A 13751-nucleotide genomic window follows, 5' to 3' on the forward strand; every position below is an offset into this window, starting at 1 on the left:
TCAATAATGAAATCATATGAGGGGTGTAGTGTTGGAATTCCTGCAACTACAGAGACATTAACAGTGTGAGACTATCATCCTTCACATTTTCAGACATAACTTGCATCACTAAAGCCGACATGCTTTTCAGATAGAGATGAAGAAGTAAAAGCAAATAATGAGAAATAATTCGCCTTCAACAGCAGTTGCATATGAAATGACACCTTAGCTCTTTTAAGAGAAGTTTATTCTTATTTTGTTCCAAAGTACCTAGAACTCAAAATTAAACATAAAATACATAATTTACAAGAAAACTTCGCAAAGAAAGCATAAACAATAGACAAATATCAAGGTGTTTTAGACATCTATCATTAAACCCAGTGAACGGAGTCAACAACCAAAGTTAGACAAATAACTGAAAAATATTCTAATACAGTTATGTCAACAATGGAAGTTGATCCCAGTAAATGGAATCAACAACCAAAGTTTGACACAAAAAAAATCACACATATGAATAAGTGAATTTGGCGTGAGTCGAACATGCATCATCCGACGTGGAGTCAGTCATGCTACCATTGCACCACAAATTCAACATTTGAATAATTTTACAGCTATAAGATCCACCACCACCACCAGCATTACCATTAGTCGAACAACAATATATAAACACAAAACAACAAAAAATTAAACTAATTTTTTTAACTACCATGACTTAAACCACAAACATGACTATTAATCCAAGGAAATGCTGTCAACAATAGGAATCAGTAATTGATTCCATAGAAAATGTTGTCAACAACAGGAGTTTATCCCATAAACAACAGTAGTTGATCCCATAAATGAGATCAACAACAAGAGTTGATCCCATAAAAACTGAAATCCAGAGATCTTTCAACCATGGAAGTTACTACCTTAGAACCATACCTGTAAAATGGATCTGGAACAAAGTTACTACCTTAGAACCATACCTGTAAAATGGATCTGGAACAGTAATGGCTGAGCCCCAATATAAATAAAATGAAGATAATAAACAAATCCTTGTAAGTACTCAAACTCATTACTTCACCTGTAATCCAATATTGCCAACAACAACATTAACTAATGCAACCATAGTTGATGACAGTCCAAGTACACATAGTAGTTCATAATAGTATGCATGAAGTTTTTAATATAAAACTATCATCTATAATAAGAATTTAATTTGAGATTATTGAAACTAGATATAAATTTAATCCATAGAAGTAGATTTACTGCTGTAAACGCAAGCCAAAAAAGTACTTAGTAAGAGAAGAAGGACTAGTAACACACTTATCTATGGCTACGATACAAACAACCCCATCCTTTCTTTGACCCTTGCAAACTCCAAAATCAATGCAAGTACCCAACTTTAAAATCAGACAGCTGAAAATATACTCAGAGAAAACCCATTCCCCAAAACAAGCAACAATAAAAGCGACAAAACCTTTTAATTACTCCATAAACTTATAAAGACGTGATTCAAACTCCATCAAGCATTAATAAAATTATATCTCACTATGCTTGGAAATAAGTTACTGTTGCTCAACAACCAAAGTAAACAATCTAGTCCAAAGATTTCTCTCTAAAAATCACTCAGTATATGTTATGTCTCCAAAATTCACTTTACACACACACATATATAAATAGGTTTATGTTATAGGGCCTACGACCCATAGGTGTGCGGCCCAACTAGCTATACCTAGGGTTTATCTTACATGTATATCAGGATAATATAGATATGTAATGTGGTTGATAAAACAATAACATTTCCTGTTCTCTCTTATCTCTTTGTCTTCTTGTTTACAATTCTACTACAAAACGTTATCAATCATGATGCTCTATCCTGGCGATTTTTTTTTCACTACCATCTTTCAAGTATCACGGAGATTGGATCTGTACCTCAATTTTATTTTATCTTGATTTCAATCAGAAACTTTGCAGATCTCCTGGATTGGCTGCGCCTCCTTCTCAAGTGCGATATCTCAAAATTGATCTTATGAATTGGCTGCGCCTCCTTCTCAAGTACGATATCCCAAAATTAGGTATATCTCGACCAAGCTTTTTGTTTGTGAACATGAAATCTTTGTTGTATTTGTACGCACTTGAATTTGCTATTGATTGTACAATCAAATGTTGTTTGTTGCTCTTTTATTTCGTCGATGCGTCATGATACAACGATTTTTTTTTATTTTTTTTATCTCCCATGTGAAAATGATTTTTTTGTGTCCGCCATTATCTAATGTTTATCTATTTTTTGTCGTGTATAAACAATAATCTATAATTTGTATATGTTTTTTTTGACATCTCGATTGGCGTGATATTTTACTATTACTTTATTAACTTTTTTTTGCAATGCTACTTGTCTGCAATCCTGATCCACTTTATCTTTTGCATACCTAGTCCAAATCCAGTTTTATGTTTGATTTTATTTACTTATTATTAAATCACATGTGATATTTTTAATATTCCTATCCATAGTCTTCCATCTGTTAATTTGCATGTTGTATTACAAATGTTGTCATCATCCATAGTCTCGGTCTGTCACTTATGTATACCTATTTAGACGACGATTATGCATTGTTATGATGTTTCGTGCGTATTAGAAATTTTGTGTTGTTTGTAGTTTGATTTGGTTGATTTTTACCCATGATGTTAAATAGTTTAATGTAATATTCCAATCAAATATATATTATTATTATTATAAAAAGACTGCCTCCAGGGGCTTTTATTAAAGAAAGCATAAATAGTTTGATTTTACCCATGCTTGATTTATGATGACGATTAATGGATTTTATTGTATCATGTGAGGAAAGTCCGCGTTAATGTGTGACAGAAACCTGCTGAAAAAGACAACGGTCTGTCTGTTCGCATGAATCTGTCTAATGAAAGTTTCCGGTCCGATCCAGTCCAACCCTATTCTGATCCGATATAACTCGGACCGGTCCACCCAATCCGGTTCGGTCCACGCAACCCGACCTGGTACACAATTCGGTTCTGTCCACCCAGCCTCGTCCGATCCAGTTTCCACTTCTGTCTAGTTCTTGGGCTGTGCGTGACCAAGGACGTTCCTTTTCCGTGTATATAGAGCGGGAACTAATATATGAGGTATGTAACTAATGTAATGTGTTTTTGTTTACGTTGCATACCTGCTGGACTTATTTTTTTATTTTTTGTTTAGAACATGCGTACTTCTGTTTTTTTTCTTAAGATAAGTCCATAAACGGTCAATTTAAATTATGATTGTTGATCTCGACCATTAAGAATTTTGGTATTAATGTTATTTTGTTCTCTTGAATATGATATTGGCTATAGTTGAATGGTGTCTTTTTGTTCAATTGGTTGTACCAATTTGATTCAAATGTATTTATTTGGGGTTTAGAAGTACTTGAACACCAATATTGCGTACTTGATATTTTCTTCCCAAAATTTGAATGTTCCGCGGAATGTAATCCACTTGTTGGACTATTAATCTGTCAGTAGTTTCAAAATATACGTTCAAATAAAATCTCATGTATTCTAATTTTTGTGGAAGAACTCACAAAAGAAGATATGAGTCAGAAAATTTCCATTTCTCTACTTCATCCATGATACTATTGAATTAGTATATGTTGAAGTATGACAACAAGAGAACTATCTTTAGTAATCTAATCAACCTAAAGTAATTGGTTGACATGTATAGTGAGATTCTCTTGGCCTATTGAGATAAGGAAATTTCTCAAATTAAGCTAAATGTAGCAAAATTGAAAATGGAAAGAACCCCAAAGTAATGAGGGTTAGACGTAATGACTCATATAAAGCATGTGAAAAGGGACATATATATGATGAGACAAAGGTGTATTTTTTTCCCAGTATTAATGACACCAAAGTACATGTATCAACTGAATATGGGAGGAAGCTAAGATGTAATTTTAGCTCCCATCATAAATGAAAGAGTTGGAAATGCACCTAGTCCCAGGTGTTGATATATACAATGTAATGTGTGTATCACAGTAGCAACCAATTCTCACATCAACTTGAATGGCAACAAGAACTTTGCATGACCAATTGACTATCTTATTCAGTTGAACTAGATCCAATGTCTGCACTTATGGAATGAAAACATGAGACATAAATTCTCTAAAGCACTTGAGATATATTGGGTGAAACGCAATATATATTCTCTCTAAAATATTTGAGTTGAATCCCACTTTTTTTTTACGTAATAAGGCCACGACACTTATTAGAACTCTCAAGACCCAAATGTCTAACTGATAGTTGTTTTTCTCCCACTAATTTAAGGAACGTACACTAGTTGTTGAAACTATTTTCTTATAATGTAACTATGAGAATTTGATCATCGAGCGCAGCACTGCTCAAAATTTTGTTTTCAAGATAGAACAAAGACGTCACATAATCTCTACATGTACCGAGAGATAATCACACCTTGCTAAATTCCAAACAAACCCATGCAAATGGATATCATGTAGAACCTCACAGTGGTGAATGTAATTGCATCTTTTATAGTCTCTAATATATTTGGAAGGAAATATATTTTAGAGAAACTAATGAGTCAACTAGTACAATGTAAATTATTATAGTATTTGGATTTGAATCCAGATTGATTCCGACGATGAAATGTTGGGAATTGACTCATGCAGAATTTGACATAACCATAAAGGAACTTTGGTTGTGACATGATGTTTCGTTTTGAAATGACTCATACGTACATCACTATGTTTGAGTGGACGAGACAACGGGAAAAATATTGACAGAATGCGAAGTAATGGCATATCTCTCAATAAAATAAGTGTTTTCTAAAGTACTAGATGCACAATTCCCCCTTCCCATTATACTTTTAAGTAACAAAGTATATCACTCATTTTACAAAGTCTTCAGTAAAACAGGATCGAGACCATCCTAAGATGCAAATGGTAAACAATCCATATTACAAACAAAACAAGGTGATATTTAGAAAAATATCCATGCAAAATGCGGGATCTCGTGGATTTTTGACATTTAAGAGTTCACTCACCATCTGTAGAGTATTTGTGACAATGGGTAGAGTTTGCTCCTGAGTCAGCTGGTTAGGGGTATCAGTTGGGAACCAATGGTGCTTCCAAATCTTAATAGTCTCCCATGTTCCTATCTGCCATATACTCCATTTTTTCACCATCTCCAAACCTATATTGAAACCTTTCCATAACCAAGAGCAGTTAGCTTTCAATTTATCAATACAAAGAGGGGAAATACCTTTGAAGTATTTTTCCTCCATAACTTTCGCCCAAAGTTGATCCGGGTTTTGTATCATTCACCAAACTGTTTTAGTGATTAGAGCTTTGTTGAAACATTCAAAAATTTTGAATCCTAATCCTCCACTTTCTTTTATTATACAGAACGTAATCCATTTTTTAAGACAAAGACCTTTCCCATCTACTCTTGAATGGCCCCACCAAAACTCCCTGTTTCGTCTATCCATTTTCTTAGAAATTGTTTTCGATATGATAAAGCATGTCATATGGTACGTATCTAGAGATTCTGCTACATGTTTTATCATAACTCGTTTTCCTGTCTCTGAGAGAAGCTTTCCAGTCCACCCAACTAAACGCCATATATGCTTTTCGGCTAGAGACTCAAATCATTGGACTTTAGACTTATGAGTGAATAAAGGTACTCCTAGGTATTTATCATCTATCTTTATCCTTCTAACTTTGAGAATTTTTATGATATCTCTGGTCTTACTGTTGGATACCAATTTTCTAATGAATATCCCAGATTTTTCGTAGTTTATTAACTGGCCAGAGCTAGCACTAAACATCTCAAGAATTCTTAATAGTCTTCTACAATCTTTCTTACTAGCCCTGGTAAAAATGAGACAGTCATCAGCGAAGAGAAGATGGGATATTGTGATGGAGTTTTTAGAGAAGTTTACTCCCTTTATCCAGTTTTTCCTTTCAGCTTCTAATAGGACTCTAGAGAGACTTTCCATGCAGATAATGAAAAGATAAGGGGACAACGGGTCTCCTTGGCGAATTCCCCTACTGGGCTTAAAGAAACTGGATGGAGACCCATTAATTAGAACCGCACTAAAGTAGTGCATATGCATTGCATAATCATTCCTATCCAATCTTCACAGAACCCTAGTTTTCTTATGACAGCCTCAAGAAATGTCCATTCTACTCTATCAAACGCCTTTGACATGTCTATTTTAAAGCCAATATAACCTTTTTTTTGTTTTTTTTTGTTCTCATTGTGTGTATGACTTCATGTGTTATAACAATATTATCTGTTATTTGCCTGCCAGGGACAAAAGCCGATTGATAAGGAGAAATGAATTTATCAAGAAAGGGTTTTATTCTGTTTGCAAGTAATTTCGAGATAATTTTGTAAATATTGTTGCACATAGATGTTGGCGGGAAACCAGCTGGTGATTCAGGGGCCTCTTTTTTGGGTATGAGAGTTATGAAGGTGACATTTATCTCCTTTAACAGATATTTGGATTGAGAATTGCTGAATCAGTCTAGTAACATCCTCTTTAAGAAGGTACCAGTTTTTTTGATAGAAACCCGTCGGGAAACCGTCCGGGCCGGGAGATTTATGGGGATGCATATCAAAAACCACTAACTTTATCTCAAGCTCCGTGGGGGTTCTTAGCAGTTTTAGATTATCAGCTTCCGATATGCTCCCCGGTATCAGATTAAAAATTTGATCTTGGATAATTGGTTGAGTTGAGGTGGCCATGTTGCTGAAATGCTTAAAGAAGGTGTCCTCTATATCACCCCGGTTGTGGCACCATTCCCCATCAACCTTTTTAATTGCTTATATCCTTAGTTTTTTTGCTCTGTATTTGGCCAAAGAATGGAAATAGCCTGCGTTTTTATCCCCTAAATTTAGGTTATTGTTATTGGATTTTATTTTACAAAACGCCTCCTCAAAATTATACCATCTTTCTAAGTCTTCTCGAAGAAGAGTGATTCTAGGACTATTTTTGGAAGTTTCTGGATGTTTTTAGGATGTTCGAGTGCCTGACTTATGTTTTTTATGTTGTGTTGTATGTTACCAAAGTACTCTCTATTCCAAACTTTAATTTGTTTTTCACATTTTTTTAGCTTAGCAACGAACTTGAAAGCCTGTGAGCCATCTATGTCAAGGGTCCAAGCTTCTTCAATGACTCGAAAACAAGATGGGACCTGTAAGTAAATTCCAAAGAAATTAAAAGGCTTTGCTCCATCTTTCCGGCATGGAGATGTCTTAAGAAGTATGGGACTATGACCGAACCCTATCGGTGGTAGATGGTAGACTACGGCTCTAAGAAATAAGTCGAACCATTCTGGGTTGGTTAACACTGGTCAAGCCTAGCTTCTATAAAGGCTTTTCCTTTTCTTTTGTTGGACCATGTGAATTCATAACCCACAAAGCCCATGTCCAAGAGACCCGCTTCATCTATCAATCGATTGAAGAATTGTTTTTCCTCATTACTCATTTTCTTTCCTCTCTTCTTCTCACTCTCTGTTAACACAAAATTCAAATCTCCAATCACCATCCAAGGCAGATCGACGTGGCTGCTATATTCCTAAAATAATTCCAACTAAGGTGTTTTTTAATTTGGCATGGGCATCCATAAATAGCAGACATCAACCGTTCAAAGTTTTTAGATCTATCTGTGACTATAACATCAATTTGATTTGCAGAGCTATTTATCAATTGAATGGAAACCGTTGAGGACCAGGCTAGAACTAAACCTCACGCAGTGCCAATCATACCCGTGGGTTCTACTACAATCTTATCCAGGTATTGAATGTTTTTGATTATGGGTTTGATATAAGATTCATTGTGTTTGGTTTCTTGTAAGAATAGGAAATCTGGGTTTTTGTTTTTTATTAGGTTTTGTAGATGTAATTTCGTATTTTTGTTCAAACGTTGACAAGTCCATGATGAAATACTTAACGAGATAATTTGATCTAGCCAATGTTGTAACTGTACTTGAAGAATTGAATCTATTGAATCAAAAGGGTGTAGTTTTAGATTTTGTATTACCTGATTCTCCTCCAAGCTCCTTCCCAAATTGCTTGAGCTAGCAACACCATTCCTTGAGTTAGTTTCCTCAGTTCTCACCCATTTCTCATCCATTGCTTTGTTGCAGCTCTTGAGGGTATGCATCTGAAGTTTCTCGTTGCTCGGCTCCAAGTTTCTACCTTTTTCAATTGGGAGGGAGGGAAAGTTCAGGGTAGCAGTTGCAGGACCAGATATGGGAGCTTCAGACAGAGATGGTAATGATTGAGGGAAGGGTTTTGCTGTGTGTGGGTTAAGCTGGCTTGTAACTACTCTACCAGGTGTGTGGATAGTTATTTGGTGTTGAGTTTGAGGGTACTGTTTGGTTTGTGTTGGGAGCTTTAGATTATCTTCTTGGTTCTGACAATGTTTCTGGTAGAGTTGATGTGGAAGCTTGATGTTATGGTTCAGCTCGAAGTCCATTGAAATGATCTTTTCTTTTTGTTTCTTTTGTTTACGAGCAGTAATGTGTAGCATAGCCTTCATGAGTGACTTCTCATAGTTTGATTTTAGCAGTTTAGTGGCCAGTTTTACATTTCTCCTTCTCTTCCTCATATTGAGTCTCTTCTTCTTACCACAAATGACAACTTGTGTCTTTTGTAGAGAGTTTTGCCTGCTTTCCTCATTCTTATAGTTTTCACCATGCCTTTCCCCTTCCTTTGTTACTGTGATTGAGAGTTTTGAGCTTCCAGGATTGTGCTGTTGGTTCTTGAAAGCTTCAAATTTTTAGTTTTTCTTCCCTGCGTCTTTTTGTATGATGAGAGTTGTTTTGCCTTTCTTTTCATTGCAAAAAGCTACCTCTCTATCTTCCTCTTGAGTCACCTCATTGTCTTTAGTCTGCTGAGGCTTAACAGTAGATGTTTTCCCTTGAATCCTTTCCAAATGAATTCTTCTTGTTGCTCTAGTATGTTTTTTGATTTTCCAAATCCTGGTGGCGGTTCAGCATAGGATATTGGATCTACCAGTTGGAAAGCCGAGTTGGGATGTAGAGTTTTATATCAGGAACATGTAATCATCTAATTAGCTTCAAATTCATTGACGGTTGGGCTCAGTAGAAAAAATGGTGCTAAAATGTGAAGATTATGTCAATATAACCATGTCAATTGATCCTACTCCTTAATTAATATTTAATCATTTTAACTTAGAAATTATCATCATCAAAATTGGTTTACAACTGCATGAACATAGACCGATTGTAAAATTCAAGAGTTTTTCTGTGATTTTTTTCACTACAATAGGTTTACATAAATGCTCACGTAAATCGATTGTAAATCTGGGCATTTAATTTCTTCGACTGTTTTACTCATAATTTCTTTGTCCGATGTCGGAATGACCTCATTCTTTTTGAGTTCAATTCGTAATTACATGCTCTATAATAAAAAGATAAAAATTTCAATATTTGTGCAAAAATTCTAACATGGTTGATGAATCGGTTGATGCGTGCATTAACATAAACCGGTTGTGGTTGATGTTCATCACATCAACCAAAAATACCATATCTATCGATTCTAGGGAACATCATCAACAATCGGATTATGTTAATGCTTATATGAACTGAATCTAGTTTAGTTTCAGAAAAATTTTGATGACAAATTTTAGAGATTCATGGTTAAATCGTTGATGTCTCCCTCTTAAAAAGAACGGATTAAAGGGATTTAACTCAATCACTAGCCGATTTTTTTTCAAAAACCAAAAAATAGAGAATTGAATTGTTGTTTGCGATTAAATTTTAGTTTTTGATGAATTGAGTTTTAGTTTTTTGATTGAAGAATGTTAATAGAAATAATTTAGATTTTAGTATTTGTTTTAGATAGTTGGAATTATTAAGAATGTATAAGGGTAATTTAAATATTTGATACACTTTTGACACCCCTTATCCTTCTCTATTGGGTGGATGAAGAAATCCATAGGCCACAAATAATGGTCCTAGACCCCAAACTAACCAGTTTTTTTTATAAACAATGGTCCAATAATAACTTATGCTTCTTGCAATCTACGTGGCTACAAATCTTATCTTGGACTTTTCTTGTAGCGCTTTTGGATACAAATCTGCTTCACAAAAAGTTAACTTTTTTGCTTCTAGAAGTCGTTTTAAAATTCTGCACCCAAACTGATTTCTTGCTTTTTGACTTTTAGAAGCAAAAAAGTAACTTCTATTAGCGCGTTTGGATACAAATCTGCTTATGACTCCTGCTTCTCCAGAAGTAGAAGTCAGAAACAAAATTATTTTGCTTCACAAAAAGTCGATTTTTATGCTTCTAGAAGTCACTTTGAAAAATTGTTGCCAAACTGACTTCAAACTTTTCGACTTCCAGAAGTCGAAAAGTAACTTCTAACGTACATCCAAACAGCCTAAGAGCAAGGGCTATGTAATGAGTGTTCTTAACACTCATTCAATGCCAAAATTGAGTGAGAACAGGGTGAAAGAGAGTTTTTGTGACCATGGATGTCCAAAATAAATCTCTCCAAGCGGCTGAATATATGCCTATTCGCAGGTTTTTTTAATAATAAAACATAATTGTGGGTCCCGCATCTAAGAGTTTTAAATTAATAAAACTCTAAAAATAGGTTTGAGAGGCAGATTTTCAGCCGCTCAACGTGTTTTTTTCCCCAAACGGCTGAAAATCACCCACTTAGTCTCCCCTTTTGCTCACTCATTCATTTCAATGAGTGTACGGGTGATTATTGGTGAATGAGTGAGTATTCTCACTCCATAGTAGCACCTAATTTGAGCAAATCCAATGATACTCATTCATATTTAAGGAGAATCACTCACTCCATAGCCCTTGCTCTAATAAACATTAAGAAAAATAACAAATGTGATGATGTAAAAAATATAAATTGTGTTGTAGGACCTTTAGCCCATGTGTGTGGCACATATACTATGTAACCAGGGTTGATACTCTAGCATATAAATAGAGGCTTATTCCTATGTAATACTACATTGATATCTAATGAATAAGATCTCTCTCTTCTCTATATTTTCACCTTCAACACGTTATCAAGCACGATTCTACAAACTAGTGCAATTTTTATTTTCTTCGTTCAAGATTGGACATGGATATTTCTTGAAGAATAGCGTGGTTCTGGTCTTATTTGTTTATCATCATGAATGCGTTACCAAGTATTTCTTTTGAACAAAGAAATTTCGTTTTTGTAGTATATATTAGGGTTCCATAAATGTATGATTATCAAACGTGGAAAATTTCTGAGGAACCCAAGTTTGGTTCCTCTCTCTTTCAGAAACCAATCATTAAGATTATAAATATGTGTAGCCCAAAGTACAAAATCTACGATTAAGATTAGTAGTTTAAATTGAATTTAGATTTTTCACATTTTGGGTAGGACTAAATTAACCTTAATTAGTTACGAACTTAATATAAATGTTTAAAAAGAAAAGAATCCGGTCAATCAATTTGTTACCATAATTTTTTCCAAATAAAATTACTCTCATAATTTTCGGCCACGTAAGGTTTATTCCCATTAATTGGGAAATTTATAAAGTAGGAAATACTAATAAGTCCTAGAAATAAATATTAGGATGAGTTTGGTCCAGTTGACTCAGTCAACTGTCTGTTTGGTCCTTTTTTAAAATATATATTATTGTTTGGTCCTGAGATGACATCATGGATGATGTAATTGTCATCTTGTAGTGGCAGAAATACCCTTTTGGGACCATTACATCATCCATGACGTCACCCTAGGCATATATACTCAATTATCAAGAGAGATGAAATCATTTTCATATTTACTTTCTCTCTCATCTTTTTTTCCTTTTCAGATCTACTTTTTTCTCTCTTTTTTTCCTTGAAGATTTTGATCTGCTGCTGCATCTGTTGAAGACGACGATGAACCCAATCTGTTTGATGAAGACGACGACGAACTCATGTCGCTGCTGCTGCTGTTCGTGTTGAAGATGAAGATCAACTCTGTGTTTAGGGTTTTTTCTGCTGCTGTCTTGATAAAGAAGATGATGAAGACGATGATGTTGCTGTTGGTGTTGAAGACGATGAAGAAGATAAAGATCTGCTGCTGATGTTAAAGATGTAATCAAGAACTAATTCTGTTGTTTTGAAGATGAAGATGAATATGAAGATGAGTTCATCTGCTGCTGTTTCGTCTTGTTGTTGAAGATGAAGACGAACTTTGTTTGTTGTTCGTCTTGGTGTTGAGATAACCTCGTGTTTCAGATCTGATTGATTTAAGTTTCAGATCTGTGTTTGATTTCTGAAATCTTCTTGTTTGATTTGTTCATCTTTTCTTCTTGTTCTGAATTTATATATGCTTATGAAACTACAACTATTTCCCATTGGATTGAATTTGCATATGCTCTGAATGGTATAAAGTTATGCAAGATTTGTAGAGTTCTAGATCATCCAAGCCCCCCATGTACCATCCCACCAAATCACTCTCAATCCCACTACACCAATCTTCCAACCCCTCAACCAGCTCCTCCTCCAAAAACCCATCAACAAAAAGTGGTTCAAGCTGGGAAGGATGTTATTTACAGGCCATACTCAGATGTTGATGCTGCAGCTGAATTTGAATCCAAAATGAAAATTGCAAAACAATTGGAACTAGAAAAAGCAATTGCAAACTTTGCTTCTTCCTCAAAAGATCATGTTATCTTTGGAGCACAACCTTCACCTAATAAGGAATCTGATACCCCCTACCCAGATGTTTTAGCATGACAAATCAGAAACAAGAAATTCGAGCTCTCCGGGAAAATCGTTGGCAACTACAAGAAAAATCTGCCAAGGATGAAGGTTGCTGCAAGAACCAAAAATGCTAGTACCTCTAATAATGAACAACATCAAGCTGCGGAAACCGGTGGCATTTTTCCAACCTCCCCTCCACCAAAACATTTTCCTTTCAACTCCCTCCCAACTCTAGCTCAAATTAAAGAAAGAATGGAGGCTGAAATGGCTAAGAAGAAGAAGGAGGCCTGGAGGAAAAAAAAACACACACACACACACATGTCTTTGAGCAATTTACTCCATTTACTATGTTGCTTACCATGATGGAAACCAAAAGAAAGAAACCTCTCCAAGATGAGAATGACACTGAACTCACCTCCAGTGGCTCTGACTATCTCAAAAGATTCAAGGACCAGAATGATCTCTCTGCTGAACCCTTGGGCTCCAACAATCTCATGATGGCTAATGGTGACTTAGGAAGCTCTACCTTGGAAAATATGGTACATTACTACACTTTATACCCCCCTTTACTTTTGATCTTATTATCTTTCAGGTTAGTTTTCCAACTGTATTATATTTCTCACCATAACAACATTGCTAGAAGACCTACCTCCAAGTATCCTAATGTGTCATACTTTTTGAAATTCTCTACCACTTTGGCTTGGAATTGTCAAGGTCTGGGGACTAAGGATGCTAAAAAGTACCTTAGTGACATGCTAAATAAACTAAACCCTGATATCATCTTTATTTCTGAAACCAAATAAAAATAAGAAAAGCTTAAGAAAACTATGCTTGAGGTCAATGTCCAAAATTACTGGTTTGTAAACCCAGGGGGGGCTAGTGGCACTGCTGGTGGCTTAACATTGATATGGAAAAACAATCTTGACATTGAGGTTATTGATTTCTCCCTAAACCATATCAATGCTATAGTCAGACCTGTTAGTGGCACCCCTTGGGTGTACACTGGCTATTATGGCAGCCCTTATGATACTAATAGTAAAATTGATACTTGGAGAATGTTGGAAAACA

General features: G+C 35.2%; 1 long non-coding RNA gene across 1 annotated transcript; it reads left to right on the forward strand.

Annotated features, from left to right (window-relative positions):
* Nucleotides 1–7445: 7445 nt before the first annotated feature.
* On the forward strand, nt 7446–9169 carry LOC113281800. The gene is made up of 2 exons (XR_003326358.1): nt 7446–7764; nt 8117–9169. It is a non-coding gene; the product is annotated as an uncharacterized LOC113281800 (long non-coding RNA).
* Nucleotides 9170–13751: the final 4582 nt, after the last annotated feature.

Source organism: Papaver somniferum, chromosome 5 (assembly GCF_003573695.1).
Source record: "Papaver somniferum cultivar HN1 chromosome 5, ASM357369v1, whole genome shotgun sequence".
NCBI classification, from domain to species: domain Eukaryota; kingdom Viridiplantae; phylum Streptophyta; class Magnoliopsida; order Ranunculales; family Papaveraceae; genus Papaver; species Papaver somniferum.